Genomic DNA, 17,668 nt, shown 5'->3' on the forward strand with positions numbered 1-17,668 from the left:
AAAGGTGGAGGCAACTCATCGGAAAGAGTGGGATAAAAAAACAAAATCATTGTTGGATGGTAGACAGTCGAGAAAAGATCGAAGAATCTCATAGGAGAAGTCCAAGCTCCGTTTCGCAACACGAGTGCGATAATTTACACCATCTGAAGTGTGTAAATTACTATAGAATTCGGAGATAAGATTTACATTGACATCCCTCTCACAGGTTAATAATGAGTCAAGTTTACAGTGCCTGAACTAGTTATAGGTATCAAAACAAGAGTCCCTATAGAATTTAAGATCAACAGACCTAGGGGTAATGAGTTTGAAGGTGTGTTTGCTAAAGGCTTGCTGCATAGCAGCATTAGGGAATCTCGGATCAGTAGGAGGTTGAGGACGTGATGGAGGTACGGACGATCCTTCACCCGATTCACGAACTTTTTGTTTCTTTTTGTGGGATAGAAAATGAAAGAGAACAAGAGGTGGCACATGATTTTGTAGTGCAACAGAAAGATGCAGGGAAAGATATGCAAAAATGCAAGGATAGTGCAGGCAATGCAATGCATGAGGGATAATGCAAAACAATACACAAAAGCACACAAGACATAAGTGGATTAGTTCAAGTATTGGAGCAAGAACCAAAGAAAAATGAGAAAGAAGTAAAGACAGTACTTAGGGTTTTGAGTTCGCATTGTGTGCGAGCGACGCGAAGAAGAAGAAAAGGGTGTTGGTGCAACCTTAGGTCAAGGTTGACCTGGTTGACCCGACTCGAGTTGACCTGACTCGAGTTGTATTTTGATGTTTGACGAGAACAGAAGAGAGTTGTACTTTGATGGGAGATTGTTGGTGCAACATTAGGTCAAGGTTGACCTGGTTGACCTGACTCAAGTTGTATCTTGATGTTTGACAAGAACAGAAACTTGGGAGGTTGTGGGTGCAACCCTTGGTCAAGGTTGACCTGGTTGACCCGACTTGAGTTGATCTATTTCAAGAAGTCCAAGCAGGGAGCTTGGCACGGGAAAAGTCCAAGTATGGAGACTTGGCATGGAGAAGTCCAAGTATGGAAGCTTGGCATGTGGAAGTTGGAGAGGGCTCGGCAGCTCGTTCTCCGGACTAGGTCAGAGAGGGCTCGGTAGCTCGTTCTCTAGACCAGGAAGGCAGATAGAAAATCCTAGTGAGTGAAGCTAGGTGAAAGTGAAAGTCCTGGTGAGTGAAGCCAGGCAGGGGAAAGACCTGGTGAGTGAAGCCAGGCAGGGGAAAGACCTAGTGAGTGAAGCTAGGCAGTTTGGAAGTCCTGGTGAGTGAAGCCGGGCAGATGGAAAACCCTGGTGAGTGAAGCCAGGTAAAAGTCCTGGTGAGTGAAGCCGGGCAAGGGAAAAATCCAGATGGATCAAGGATGATCGGACATCTGGTGTTGGAAAGACCAAGTGGGAAAAAGGGATTGACCGGACACTTGGTAGGGAGTCTTAGCAGGTCAAGGGAGTGACCAGATGCTAAGCATGAGATACTAATAGGTCAAGGTTGACCGGATATTGGTTTGGAAGGCTTGGGATTTGGTTTGGGCAAAAACCAAGCTCTGGATCGATCAGTGGATCGATCCAGTAATACACTGGGTATCTGGATCGGTCTGGTGACCGATTAGTAACCAAACAGTAGCCTACTGAGTGTTATCTGATCGGTCTGCAGACCGATCAGGAAACAACGATCAGAAGGTAAGAATCTCGGAAGAAAAGGAAGGGGATCGGTCCCTGGACCGATCAGAGAAAGATCTGATCGGTCCCCAGGACCGATCAGGATGAAGCTGGACCGATCAGGAGCATGCCTGATCCGTCCAGACCTTAAGCACAAGTCAGGGCTTAGCTTGATCGGCCCCCATGACCGATCAGGAGCTCTGTGGACCGATCAGAATGGAGCCTGATCGGTCCACATCCTAGCCGTTGCGGAGCAACGGCTAGTTTCTTCTGTGTGTTCTTCGCAGGTTATAAAATAGATTGAGGAGCTACTGTTCGATCTTCTTCTTCCTCTCCTTTCTACTGAGCTGCTGGTGTGCTCTTGAGCTTTGCTGAGTTCCGAAGCTTCGTGTGAGCTTCTTCGACTAGGTTCCTGCTGTTGTAGGCGTCTCGTGAAGTTGCTGCTTCAACCAGTCGACAAGAAGGCAAGCTAGGGTTATCACATCGTGTATTGTACTTAGTTTCTTGCTATATTCTTGTACTCCTGTTCATCTTGCTGTTGCAAGACATTGTGGCGAGGTTTCTCCACCTAGAAGGAGTGATTGTTAGCCGGGTTTCCGGGGACTCATCCACCGACAGATTGATAGGCTTCATCCACCTTACGGACACGCCGAGGAGTAGGAGTTTCATCTCCGAACCTCGTTACGTCGACGCGTATTGAGGTTTGATTTCTTGTCTTTGTTTCGTTGTTTTATTTCCGCTGCGCTAACCTTGATTTGTAGAACGAAACGAACGAGATTTGGGGTCGACTATTCACACCCCCCCTCTCTAGCCGCGACCATCGATCCTAACAAGTGGTATCAGAGAGAGGTCGCTCTTCGTTGGATCTACACCCGGGGGAGCACGAGCTAGAGAATGGATCTATTTGGAGAAGATGTCACGATTCCACCCTTCTACGATCGCGACGACTTCGCGTTTTGAAAGGTAAGAATGAAGTACTTTCTTATGACTAACCTTGAAAATTGGAGTTGTGTTCAATTAGGTTTCAAGCCTCCGATGGACAAGAAAGGAGAAACCCTAGAGAAGAAGGAGTGGACCAAGGAACAAGTCCACCAATCCCTAGTCAACGAAGAGGTATTGAAAATTTTTGAATTCTCATTACCTAACGATATCTTGTGTAAGATAGGTGGTTACAACAATGCCAAGGAGTTGTGGAACAACTTGGCGAAGTTCCATGAGGAGAGCTCCAATTCAAGCCATGAAGAGGAGTCAAGTGAGCTAAGTAGCTCACATCATGGAAGTGTCGAATTAGAAGTTGAGGGCCACTCAACATCTAAGGATGAAGTGGAGGAGAGTTCTTTTTCAAGTTCGGAGCAAGAAGAAGAAGCTTCTACCTCCGGAAGGGATGAAGAAGAGAGCGTTCATCCATCCTCAAACCTAGGTAACTCAAGCATTTTAATTTCTAGCAAATTACACATAATGTGCTTTGAGTGTAGGGAATTTGGGCACTACAAGAGTAAGTGTCCAAGGAGGATTAGGAAGACTCCACCGGCGCCAAAGGTCAAGGAAGCCGGAGTCCCGACACGCAAGGGCAAGGAGCACGTGGTGTGCTTCCAATGCAAGCGAAAGGGACACTATAGGACCCAATGTCCGAGGGGGAGGCAATCTCACAAGGACAAGAGATCGAGCACATCAATAGGGGGAGCTAAGGCAAACCCTAAGGTACCCTCTAAGGCTCATTTTTGCAATTATAATAAGACACATGCTAGTAGCCTTATTGCAATTGCCAATAATGATAAACATGTTAACCTTAGAAATCAATACATGAGCTTAGGTGCCAAACATGTGAGCCTAGATAAGGATAACACTAGGAAATCCACCCCTAGGATCAACTCATCTAAGGTTAAGGGAAACCTAGATAGAAATCCCAAAACTTCTAGACATATGCCTAGGAATACCTCAAAGAAAAATGATAAATTAAAGCTTGAGGTATTAGAGAAAGAAAATCAAGTCTTGAGGTCAAGACTTGACTCTCTAGAAAAGGCTCTTGAGGATTTGACTCTAAGGTCTAGGGGACAAAAACCCAAGTCCAAGGACAAGAAAGGTTTGGGTCACAAACCTAAGTCCCAAGTGGTCAAGCCCACTTATCATAATGTTCCATTCGATTATGGAACAAAATCTAGGGCTAGGAAGAACAACACCAAGGTCACAAGGGGAGTCACCCCTAGAGTGGATCTTGATGAGTCCCAAATGACCAAGGCTTTAAAGCCTAGGAGGGTCATTAGAAGGGTTGCTAGGGAAGTCATCCCTAGTGAATACTTAGTGAACCCAATGAGCTCAAATAGGTATTGGGTTCCTAGGAGCGTGATTTCATCACGCTAGATGAGTTAGGGTGTGCCAACCTTACTTGAATAGGTAGTTAACCTAATCATGGCAAAAGGTGGCACTTTAGGAATTTTCAAGGTGTGATCAAGCCTTGAAAATGAAATTAAGAGTTATTCCTAAGGTGATTAGAATGTGTCAACTACATTTGAGGAGTTCTCTTAGGTCAATCTAATTGGCACATAATGATCTAAAAGTCTTGAGGATATGACTTTAGGTCTATTACACTTAGGAATATAGAATTTTATGGCAAAATGATAAAAATTATCAAAAATGGCAACTAAGGCTAGAATTAGGTATTTTCTATACCTTTACATGTTATTTGCCATATATTGTTTGCCATATGCCATGTCATGACATCATATTTTATGATCATTTAAAATGTCATGATAATGCTTAGGTTAGTTTAAATGTCATGCTTTATTTAAGTTTCATACTTTATGCCATGACATCATGACATTGGCACATGTTTCCATTTATGATATCATTTTATGCCATGTCATCATTTCTTGCATTTATAATCAATGAAATTGATATAAGGATAAGAAACACAATTTGATATGTAGATCAAATTGTTGTTTAGAAAAATGTATGAGAACTTAGAATAAGCTAACCTAAATCCATATCTCACATCAAAATTGACTTGGATGTGTTTTTGATACACCTTAGATGTGTGTGAGATATTAGGATGATGAGTTAGGATCAAGGTGCATAGTTCTTGTGCCTAGATGAGCCTAATTCGAAATTGAGGATCATAGGGAAAGCTTGTGTACAAGTCATGTACATTTAGCCCAAAGATTGTGGTCCTAAATTAAATGGTTTAAAATCATTTCAAAATTGATTTGAAAAACCTTGATGAAGCTTTTCTAGTAATAGCATTCATCATTGAACAAGTTGATACAAAGATAAGTTAACTTTGAGCTATTTCAAAGACTTTTGAACTTTGTATCAAGATTGAAAAATGGAAGTTATTTTCATAGAAAACTATTTTTCCATGATAGTATATGTTATGAGGAATGTATCCTCAACATTTCATAATTTTTCGAATTTTCTATGATTTTCTAGAGGTTTCTGAATTTCGGGAGAAGAAAAATTCAGAAATCAGAAATCAGAGTTGTGGACCGATCAGGAGGGTCCCTGATCGGTCCAGGTCTATGTGGATCGGTCACTGGACCGATCCAGAGGGAGCCTGGTCAGTCTGGTGACCGATCAGGGCGTGCCAACCTGCTGAATTTCGACTGTTTGTCTGAAATTGCAGCTGTGGAAGTGGTGTTTTAGAGTTCTAAAGGTTTGAAACTCTCCAAGACATTGTTGGTGCAATGGTCAAGGGGGAGTTGATCTTTAGGGGGAGTTTTTACTCCTAAAGACTTGAGTGATATGGGATTATCACTAAGTTAATTGTTGAACCTTAGTATCAAGGGGGGAATTAAGAGTTTCAATGAAAGGTATGGGACTTTCATTAGGAAGAAACTCTTGACCTTGATTCACTCTTTTTGATGTGTGTCAAAAAGGGGGAGAGTGTAGGTTTGGGGAGAATGTTCAAGGAAGAACATTAGAAAACCTAAGTTGGGTTATGGTTTTGTCAAACATCAAAAAGGGGGAGATTGTTGGTGCAACCTTAGGTCAAGGTTGACCTGGTTGACCCGACTCGAGTTGACCTGACTCGAGTTGTATTTTGATGTTTGACGAGAACAGAAGAGAGTTTTACTTTGATGGGAGATTGTTGGTGCAACATTAGGTCAAGGTTGACCTGGTTGACCTGACTCAAGTTGTATCTTGATGTTTGACAAGAACAGAAACTTGGGAGGTTGTGGGTGCAACCCTTGGTCAAGGTTGACCTGGTTGACCCGACTTGAGTTGATCTATTTCAAGAAGTCCAAGCAGGGAGCTTGGCACGGGAAAAGTCCAAGTATGGAGACTTGGCACGGAGAAGTCCAAGTATGGAAGCTTGGCATGTGGAAGTCGGAGAGGGCTCGGCAGCTCGTTCTCCGGACTAGGTCAGAGAGGGCTCGGTAGCTCGTTCTCTAGACCAGGAAGGCAGATAGAAAATCCTAGTGAGTGAAGCTAGGTGAAAGTGAAAGTCCTGGTGAGTGAAGCCAGGCAGTTGGAGAAAGACCTGGTGAGTGAAGCCAGGCAGGGGAAAGACCTGGTGAGTGAAGCCAGGTAGGGGAAAGACCTAGTGAGTGAAGCTAGGCAGTTTGGAAGTCCTGGTGAGTGAAGCCGGGCAGATGGAAAACCCTGGTGAGTGAAGCCAGGTAAAAGTCCTGGTGAGTGAAGCCGGGCAAGGGAAAAATCCAGATGGATCAAGGATGATCGGACATCTGGTGTTGGAAAGACCAAGTGGGAAAAAGGGATTGACCGGACACTTGGTAGGGAGTCTTAGCAGGTCAAGGGAGTGACCAGATGCTAAGCATGAGATACCAATAGGTCAAGGTTGACCGGATATTGGTTTGGAAGGCTTGGGATTTGGTTTGGGCAAAAACCAAGCTCTGGATCGATCAGTGGATCAATCCAGTGATACACTGGGTATCTGGATCGGTCTGGTGACCGATCAGTAACCAAACAGTAGCCTACTGAGTGTTATCTGATCGGTCTGCAGACCGATCAGGAAACAACGATCAGAAGGCAAGAAGCTCGGAAGAAAAGGAAGGGGATCGGTCCCTGGACCGGTCAGAGAAAGATCTGATCGGTCCCCAGGACCGATCAGGATGAAGCTGGACCGATCAGGAGCATGCCTGATCGGTCCAGACCTTAAGAACAAGTCAGGGCTTAGCCTGATCGGTCCCCATGACCGATCAGGAGCTCTGTGGACCGATCAGAATGGAGCCTGATTGGTCCACATCCTAGCCGTTGCGGAGCAACGACTAGTTTCTTCTATGTCTTATTCGCAGGTTATAAAAGAGATTGAGGAGCTACTGTTCGATCTTCTTCTTCCTCTCCTTTCTACTGAGCTGCTAGTGTGCTCTTGAGCTTTGCTGAGTTCCGAAGCTTCGTGTGAGCTTCTTCGACTGGGTTCCTGCTGTTGTAGGCGTCTCGTGAAGTTGCTGTTTCAACCAGTCGACAAGAAGGCAAGCTAGGGTTATCACATTCGTGTATTGTACTTAGTTTCTTGTTATATTCTTGTACTCCTGTTCATCTTGCAGTTGCAAGACATTGTGGCGAGGTTTCTCCACCTAGAAGGAGTGATTGTTAGCCGGGTTTCCGGGGACTCATCCACCGACGGATTGATAGGCTTCGTCCACCTTACGGACACGCCGAGGAGTAGGAGTTTCATCTCCGAACCTCGTTACGTCGACGCGTATTGAGGTTTGATTTCTTGTCTTTGTTTCGTTGTTTTATTTCCGCTGCGCTAACCTTGATTTGTAGAACGAAACGAACGAGATTTGGGGTCGGCTATTGACACCCCCTCTCTAGCCGCGACCATCGATCCTAACAAAGGGGGGCTGCCCTGGTCATCGAGAGAGGAAAAAGGAAGCGGGAGGAAGGTTGAAGAGCACCCTTCGGCAGAGAAAACCGCTGGAGAGAATGGTCGACGCAGGCGGGAGAATCGCCGGGAAAGTCGCCTAAGAGCTAGGGCACGAAAAGCGTCGAGAGAGAAAATGAGGTGGAGTGAGAGAAAACCTAGGGTAACCGGGTTTTAAGACGGGTTTTAGATTCCCAATCGATCGACCGATCGATTGAGAACAAGTGAATCGATCGGTCTATCGATTCACGATGCTTCTGTGGAAATTGAGACATGCGTCTCAATCGATCCATTGATCAATTCAAACGCACTGAATCGATCCGTTGATCGATCCAGATGCTTTTTGGAAAGTCAAAACCACGTTCCAATCGATCCATTGATCGATTGAAACGCGCTGAATCGATCCATCGATCGATTCAGACGCTCTCTGTGATGAAAAGCAAGCCTCCCAATCGATTAACTGATCGATTTGGAAGGCTAATATTTTTGCACTTCTGAAAGCTTTCAGATCCAAGGATTGGAAATGCACAAATAATTGTACAAACCTCTAAAAATCATGAAATTTTGTGTAGACACTATATATGTCTCATATTATCAAGGAAAAATAAAGCTTGACGTAAATTGATTCTTCTTAGCGAAAACTTACACAAAATTAAAAGGTGTCAAAAAACTTTAATACTTTGAGTAAGTATGTATCCAATTGTGCAATGATAACTCTCATCCAACAACAACCTTCAATCAAGGTGTCAAACAAAGTTTTATACATATTGTAAATTTGAAATTTTCAATCATAATCGTAGGGCAAAGTGCACATGATTTGTGCACCTGCTTTCCCTATGATTGGACAAATGAATGTTTCATATGAAAACCAATTTTCTTGACCAAAATGATGCATCATAACAAGCATCATGACCAAGATAAATGTCCCTAACCTCTCACCCCATCTAAATCATAGTAAGAGGATAAACCTATGTTCTTGTGAGAGGCAATTTTAAGGTGAATAGAACTTAAATAGCTTTACCTATAAAGTGATCATGGAGGATGTGATTTAATCAATACAACACATTCCCAATTCCCTTCTAAGAAAGCTAAATTCAACTTCGGGAAGAGGTTTAGTGAAGATATCGGCTAAGTTTGATTTTGATCCAACATAATTTAAAATGATATCACCTCAAGTTACATGATCACGAATAAAATGATGTTTAACCTCTATGTGTTTCATTCTTGAATGATGAACGAGATTTTTGGTCAAGTTGATTGTACTCACATTATCACAAAGAACTTGAACATTGGTATAAGTAAGTTTATAGTCCTCTAGAGTATGAGTCATCCACAATAATTATGATACACACTCTCCCATGGCAATATATTCCGCTTCGGTTGTGGATAGAGCTACACAATGTTGTTTTATACTTGACCAACTTACTAAAGAAGATCCTAGAAATTGACAACTACCACTAGTACTTTTGTGATCTAATTTGCATCCGGCATAATCGGAATCGGTATAGCCAACTAGGTCAAAAGTTTCGGTTCTAGGATACCAAAGACCAACATTTTGAGTCCCCTTGAGATAACGAAGAATTCGCTTAACGACACTCAAATGTGACTCCTTGGCACAAGATTGATACCGTGCACATATACCTACGGCAAAAAGTATGTCAGGTCTACTAGCCGTAAGATAGAGAAGACTCCCTATAGCACTACGATACACCTTGGAGTCAACTTCTTTCCCCTCAATGTCTTTATCCAATTTAGTACTAGTGGCCATGGGAGTAGATATTTCCTTTGCATTTTCCATTGCAAATTTCTTAAATAGCTCTTTGACATATTTAGATTGATGAATGTAAATGTCTTCTTTTGTTTGCTTAATTTGTAACCCTAGGAAAAATGTCAATTCACCAACCAAACTCATTTCAAATTCACTCTCCATGTGATTAATGAATTCATTTAAATAATCTTTATTTGTAGAACTACAAATAATGTCATCTACATATACTTGGACCACAAACATATCATTATCACTATTTTTCAAGAATAAAGTGGGATCAATTTTTCCTCTATGAAACCCTTTTGATACTAGAAATGTTGAGAATCGTTCATACCAAGCCCGGGGAGCTTGTTTTAGCCCATATAAGACTTTTTTTTTAAGTTTATATACATGATTTGGACACTCCAAATTTTCAAACTCCGATGGTTGCTCAACATATACCTCTTCTTTTATAACACCATTCAAAAATATTGATTTTACATTCATTTGGTACAATTTGAACCCCTTGTGGGCGGCAAATGCCAACATCATCCTAATTGACTCCAATCTTGCTACGGGTGCATAAGTTTCATCATAGTCTAACCCTTCTACTTGATTGAAACCCCTAGCAACCAATCTAGCTTTGTTTCTCACAACTATCCCCTTATCATCAAGTTTGTTTCTAAAAACCCATTTTGTATCAATAATCGATTTGTTTGTAGGCCTAGGAACTAAATCCCAAACTTGACTTCTCTCAAATTGAGATAGTTCATCTTGTATTGCTAAAATCCAATCGGGATCAAACAAGGCATCATCAATAGTTTTTGGTTCTATTTGAGATATCAAGGCGACTTGGCTTCCTTCATTTCTAAAGTAAGATCGAGTTCTCACTCCTTGAGTGATGTCTCCTACTACTTGATCTAAGGGATGATTTACATGAATCCTAGTAGGTCTTGATTCTTGATTTATTATAATTTTGGGTTCAAGTGGCAAAGATTCATTTTTCTCACCATCACTTTCTTGATTTTCTTCTCCTTGATGATCTACTCCATCCAGTGTTAATTTCTCTAACTCAAAACGTATTTCTTCATCGTTTGTTCTTATAGAGTTCAAAGAAGGATTTTCTTCAAAGACAACATTTAGTGATTCTTCAACTAACTTTGATCTTTTGTTGTAAATTCGATACGCCTTGCTATGACTTGAGTAACCTACAAGGATCCCCTCATCCGCCTTAGCGAAAAACTTTCCCAAGTGATCTTTGGTGTTTAGAATATAGACCTTACACCCAAACACTCTAAGATGCTTAATTGTAGGTGGTTTACCAAACCACAACTCATGAGGTGTTTTTCCTAGAAACCTATGTATTAATGTTCGATTTTGCACATAACATGCCGTATTAATTGCTTCGGCCCATAGGAAACTATGAAGTGAATATTCATTTAACATGCTCCGAGCGGCCTCTTGCAAAACCCTATTTTTCCTCTCAACAACTCCATTTTGTTGAGGAGTCCTAGGGGTGGAAAATTCATGTTTATAGCCTTTTTCTATACAAAAATTTGTGAATCTATCATTTTCAAACTCACCTCCATGATCACTTCTTATCTTCTTTATCTTATGAGCCTTTTCATTTTCTACTCTATTACAAAAAGCAATCAAGGTATCTAGAGTTTGATCCTTATATTTCAAGAAAAACACTCATGTATATCTAGTGTAATCATCCATGATCACAAAGCAATATCTACTACCATTTAAAGAAATATATCTACTACTATCAAATAAATCCATGTGAATGAGCTCCAAAGCATTTGAGGTACTTACAACGTTTTTACCTTTATGAGTAGCTTTGGTTTTGTCACGCCCCAGGTAGTCCCTGTCCGAAGAAATTTCGGCAGCATCTCCCCTGTACGGCGGACAATATGAAGCTCAGTATACATATATCTCCATACCTCGGCCACACACGGCCGGAATAATACAATACAAAAGAACAAGCCACGCAGTTTATATCAACATTCCACATAATTCAACATATAATCAATCCACGCAGTTTAATAAGGAAAGACGATATAAAACCTCGAAGATATATGTAAACAGCCTACTCCACTACAACGAAGAAACAAATCCACGAAGTAATGGAAATACAACCGCAGCGGAAAACCAAAAGTAGTAAACCCGAATGTTCGTCATAAAGTCCACAATACAAAAGTTCCACATTGCAAGTATATAAGATGCCAAAAACAAAAACATATCCCGACCATAGGAAAATCCTCGCGATAAAGGGGCTAGCGACTGGAATCTCTCCCGACGGCCTCAACCTGAAAAATAGTAATAAAAACGGGGTGAGTTCAAAGAACTCAGCAGGTAATCCAATAGATATGTACAGCAACATATAACTACCAGTAATATCCTAAGGTACAGTCTCCTAAACCATAGGACCTACAGTACAGTCTCCTAACAATATAACAGGTATGCATAGCTGAATAAACGGTAATGAGTAACCAGAAGCATGTAATACAGTTTACAGCAAGAATGATAAGAAATGCATAACTGAAATAAACTGTGCTCACCTGCGAGGCTTGGGCAACTGACTGTCAACATACAGAGATAAAAATAGTCAGAGCAAAAGCATGTATCCTGTATGCATGTCAATCATATGCAATCACCAAAATGCATCAATCATAACGAATGCAATCCGTGCATATGATGCAATATGACATGGTCACCCCTGTCAACCAGTCAGCCATCTCACACACAATGGTGAGACCGAGTGGGTAGGGCTGTGACACCGTGCACTCTGCCATCACTGCCCCTGAAGAGTGACCGAGTGGACGGGATGCTGTCGGAGTACACCTATCCTCCTACCTCAAACATAGTGAGGGAGCGCAATGCTCTCAACTCCCGGTACGCGATGACGGGGAGGGATCCCTGTCTGCTACCACGCTGCAGTCACACTACCCATGAGCGGACCAGCGGAGCACTACAGAGCTACTGCCATACACACCCTACTGTGCTGTGCCACTACCCATGTAGTGAAACACGTTGTGTGCAGGCCTATGTAGCCGGCCGACGAGCTCAACAATAATGGAGTCGTCAATCGCCCATCATGCAATCATGCGATATGGTGCATGCGGCTACAATATGACATACCTGAACATAGCCTCCTCCATATATGTGTGTGCCCAAAAGGTAAACGCGTATATATAACCATGATATAAACAGCATAAATCCAAAGACATCACATATAACAAGGATGTAAGTATCATGACTCGAAGAGCATGTATCACACATGTAAAGCAACTAATCCAGTAGAGTAGAGCACTATAGCTATGCATCTCTATGAACATATATACACATGGCAAGAGATAAAATATCCAATCCTGAAGTAACGCAACTAGCAGATGAAGCATGTGATAGGTATCAACTAGCTAAGACCAAGAGAAAGAATAATCTACTATCTACCACTAGTAAGTATATATAAGCTACACATATCATAAGACATTATCAAAAGATAAGTCAAAGGGTACCCGCCTCAAAAGAAGGTACAATCCAGTCCTAATCCAATGTCGAGATGCTCGTCTCGAATCAGAGTCCTGTGTCAACAAACAATATATATATTTTATTTAGCTAAATCCAAATGAATAGCTAAATAAAATCCCTAAAACTAAATTAGGGTAAAACCCTAATCACACAACCTCAATCTACATAATTAAATCTAATGGTTAATTAGGGTTAGTTACCTAATCCCTAATCACCAATTAGATTAGAAATCCAATCTTAGATTAAATTCAATAGTTGACTAGGGTTAATTGTCTTAACCCTAATCATTCCATTAATTTAATCTAAGCAATTAAATCTAATCACAATCAACATAACCCTAATTCATCCACAACAGGCATAACCATCTAAAATAACCAAACTACATGATGATCTACAACTAAGATCAATTATCCTATTCCTTACCTCAAATCCAAGGTGATCACCAATAGATCACAATCAAAGGTGTTGCTGCCGGTTAGGGAAAGCTGCTGGATACACCTCAAAGATCACAACTCCAGCATCACAGCAACAGAACCTCACTGGATTGGATTCAATCGGATCAAGAATCAACAATTCAACACATCAATCCTAATTCAACAACATGTATCAATTACTCCTCAACCTACCTCAATTGAGCTGTTGGAAAACAAAGTGATCTGCTGGACCAGAAAAGATCCTCAATTAGCAACCGCTGTTGATTGTTGAAACCAAAGGAGCTACTGGTTGAGGTGCTGCCGGAACCACAATTCCAGATCCACAGGACACTCAACCTCACTGGAAATCAATCGGATCACAGTGGAATCAAGCAGGAAGACTACTGATCAAGCATCAACACCTGAAGTCTCTGCCCTACAGCCCAAGCACCACTCACTGGTCTCAACCTCTTCAACTGAATTCCCCACTCAGCCGCAAGAAGAGGAGGACCAATCTGATCGGGAGAAAAATCCAGCACAAGACGAGTCAATACCGAAATAAGAACCCTAATCTAGCTAGAATCCATGAATCAACACAGATCTAACGAAGCCTTACCTCTCTAGATCACCTCCCGATGGCATCACTGTCTGATTCGGCTAGAGAAGACGCAGATCGCTCCATGAATAACTAGAGGAAGATGGACGAGGGAGTCGGTAGGTTGGGAGATGACACGAACCTTGTTCCTCACCGTGCCCTAGCCACCAAGGGTCGTCGTTCGGCCGCAAGAACCACCGGAGCAGAGACCCCTCGGCCGAAGGCAGCCTGGTCTTCCTCGGCACCGTCAAGATCCGGCGACGAGCTCCTCAGGATCGGCGGCGAAGGCGAGAGAAATCGAGAGAGATCGGGCGAGAGGAAGAAGAGAGGATTCGGCTCAAGGAGGAACCGAGAGAGGGAGTCGGGGAAGAAGAGGAAATCGCAGTGAAGAGGAGGGTCGGGTTCGGCGTTTGGGAGAAATAAAAAGAAAATGAAAATGTTTTATAAATAAAACATTTCCTCCATTAAACGGTATCCCCAAACAAGCTTTATCCGCGCTCGAAATTAATCCCCTCAAAACTCGTCGTACGAGCTCCGAAAAATTCCCAGAAAACTTCTAAAAATTCCGGAAAAATTCTATAAGGCTATTTCTCAAATAACCCTATTAATTAAATTTTCCGAGATCTCACAGGTTTGCTTACCCATTTGACATGCATCACATATTTTGTCTTTTTGAAACTTCAACTTTGGCAATCCTTGCACCAACTCCTTCTTTGAAAGGTTTTTGATATTCCTCATGTTAGTGTGAGCAAGTCTCCGGTGCCAAAGCCACGTCTCCTCTTCTTTGGACATGAGACACTTAGCAAACACATTAGTAGCACCAAATAGTTCAACTTGATAAATATTTTCTCTTCTATGGCCTATGAGAATATTGGTGTTTAGTTCACTATGCTTGATTAGACATTGAGATGAGTTGAACTCAACTCCATAACTCGAATCATATTGTTGACTAATACTTAAAAGATTAAAGACCATGCCTTTCACTAATAACACATTTTATATTACAATTTTTTTAAAAATTCTAATATCTCTTATTCCTATAACTTTTAATTCACCACTATTACCAAAAGAAATGGTACCTTTACTTTTGTGTCTAAATGATGAAAATTTTGATGAATCTCCCGTCATATGCTTAGAGCATCCACTATCTAACGAACCATGTTGTTGGATGCTCCCCCTTTGTGCATGCCTGTTTAAACACGATGAACCAAATGTTTTGGTACCCATACTTTGGGTCCAGTAGCATCAATAATAAATTGCTTGGATACCCAAGTTTGAACAAACTTAACCCTTGAAGCATGATTTCTACTAATTAGAGACATGAATTTAACTTCCTTATCTTGTGATTTAAAACCTAGTCCTGCTTTGTTGTACACACCTCTTTGAGCGCCTAGAATCATGTCTAAGTATTTTGAGCTTGAAGTAAATTTTTCTAGAGCACCTTTAAGATCATCAACTTGTAATTTCAATGATGCATTTTCCTCTTTAAGATCATCAAAATTATTTGTGTCATTTTCATGAAGCATGCAAATTTCACATGACACAATTTCATTTTTAAGTGTTTTCAATTCATTTTGCAATTTCTTAACCTTCCCTTTTGATTTAGCTAGTGCATCGGTTAAGCATGCAATGGTGGCATACATCTTATCAAGCTTGGAAGAAATTACCTCATCATCACTAGATAATGACTCACTTGAAGACTCCACATCCTCTCCATGACTATCTTCATCTTCACTATCTTCAACATGGCTTAAGGCCATGAGAGCCATGTGCTTTGAGCTCTTCCTTTCATCTTCTTCCGATGAGCTTGATGATGAGTCGTCCCAAGTGGCTTTCAAAGTCTTCTTCTTTTTCTTGATCTTTTCCTCTTGCTTCTTCAACTTTGGACAATCCATTTTGTAGTGCCCCTTTTTCTTGCATTCATAGCAAATTACATCAGTCTTAGTCTTAGATTCCACAAGAGATTTACCTTTTCTCTTTTCATCATTGAAAATCTTCTTGACATCCTTCTTGTCAAACTTCCTTGAATGTCTCATCATTCTTCGAACAAAGTTTGCCATTTCACTTGATAATAGCTCTTCATCACTATCACTATCACTGTCTTGCTCAGATTCTGAAGATGCCTCCTTCTTCTCCTTTTTCTTTTCCTTATGCTTCTTTTTGCTCTTTTCACCTGCAACCAAGGCTATACCTTTCTCTTTGTGTCTTGTGTTAGCTTGCTCATGCAATTCAAGTTCACAAAATAATTCATCCAACTTTACTATTGACAAATCCCTTGATACCTTATAGGCATCCACCATGGATGACCATAATGAGTTTCTCGGGAAAGATTTCAGGGCATACCTTATGAGATCTCGGTTCTCTACACTCTCTCCAACTGAATGAAGACCGTTTAAGAGTTCCTTGAACCTCCCATGTGGTGAACTTACCGTTTCTCCATCCTTCATTGTGAAATTTTGAAGTTGATTTATCAAGAGGTCTCTCTTTGCAATTCTTGAATCCTTGGTGCCTTCATTTAGCTCAATGAGCTTGTCCCATAAATCCTTGGCACTCTTGAAAGGTCCAACCTTGTTGAGTTGTTCCGAGCTTAATCCACATTGAAGAGTCACAATCGCCTTTGCATTTGCTTGAGCCTTCATTTTTTGTTCAACAGCCCACCTTGATGATTCAAGCATTTTTCCATTTTCGGTTGGCGCTGTGAATCCCTCTGTGATTGAGAACCACATGTCAATTTCAGTCATGAGATAGTGTTCCATGTGACTCTTCCAATAAGCGAAATTACTGCCTTCATAAAATGGTGGTCGTAAAGTACTATGTCCCTCCTTCAATGACATCTTGTAGCTCTTTAACTTGTGTTTTCTTGGCGATGAATCCTCAAAAGCAAACCAATGCTCTGATACCACTTGTTAGGATCGGTTGAGCTAGAGGGGGGGGGTGAATGGCTCACTTCGTTTTCTTGATCAATTTACTCTTTCGCAGCGGATACTTGAAGGCAATGCTAACTCTTGTATTTACTTGGTATCCACCTCCTCAAGGAGGTGACTAGTCCAAGGATCCACACCACTCACCACTCTTCCACTATCAAAATTCTCCTTCTCGGAATCACACCGAAGGTGGAGAAACCTTACAAGATTACAACTCTCCCTCTCCAAAGTAAAGATCACAAACACTACAATGAAGAAGAGAAGAAGGATCACAAACTTTAACCAGCTTCTTCTTTGCAAGTGAGACTTCAGAAAATGGCGGAGAGAAGAGCTTGAACACTTTTCAAATCTTGATCACTTGAAGGATCTCTGAAAAACTTTGAGAGCAATGGAACAGTATATTCTTTTGGATGATCTGTTTTCTTTTTCTTCCACGCTTTTAAACGTTGAGAAAACTAGCTGTTTCTCACGTAGCCGTCGCCATGAATCGATTGGGCTTGTATTCCAATCGATTCAAAGGTATCCGTTGAGTGTTGTCACGTTAAGATCAACGGTGTAGATCATCTGATTTGAACCTTAATCGATTGGGATTTTGCCTTGATCGATTCAAACGTGCAGTGCTTCATCGCAAAATCGCAGAGCCTCTTTGAATCGATCGGCTGATCGATTCAGGAGGAATCTGTGCTTTGCACAGATCATTCACTGATCGATCGGCCGATCGATTCAATACCTTGAATTGATCGACCGATCGATTCAATACCTTGAATAGATTGGCTAATCGATTCAGGAGGAATCTGTGCTCGGCACAGATCGTTCACCGATCGATCGGCCGATCGATTCAATACCTTGAATCGATCGGCTGATCAATTCAGGATGATTCTGTGCTTTGCACAGAACCTTACTGATCGATCGGTCGATCGATTGACTTCCCTTCAATCGATCAGCTAATCGATTCAGAGGC

The 17,668-nt window shown here is 41.6% G+C and overlaps 1 long non-coding RNA gene across 1 annotated transcript; it reads right to left on the reverse strand.

Moving 5' to 3' along the window:
• Positions 1 to 13,204: 13,204 nt before the first annotated feature.
• LOC121982719 lies at positions 13,205 to 14,240 on the reverse strand. The gene is made up of 3 exons (XR_006112207.1): positions 13,805 to 14,240; positions 13,402 to 13,703; positions 13,205 to 13,314 (listed from the first exon to the last, which is right to left on the reverse strand). It is a non-coding gene; the product is annotated as an uncharacterized LOC121982719 (long non-coding RNA).
• Positions 14,241 to 17,668: the final 3,428 nt, after the last annotated feature.

Source organism: Zingiber officinale, chromosome 5A, assembly GCF_018446385.1.
Source record: "Zingiber officinale cultivar Zhangliang chromosome 5A, Zo_v1.1, whole genome shotgun sequence".
In the NCBI taxonomy this organism is placed as follows: domain Eukaryota; kingdom Viridiplantae; phylum Streptophyta; class Magnoliopsida; order Zingiberales; family Zingiberaceae; genus Zingiber; species Zingiber officinale.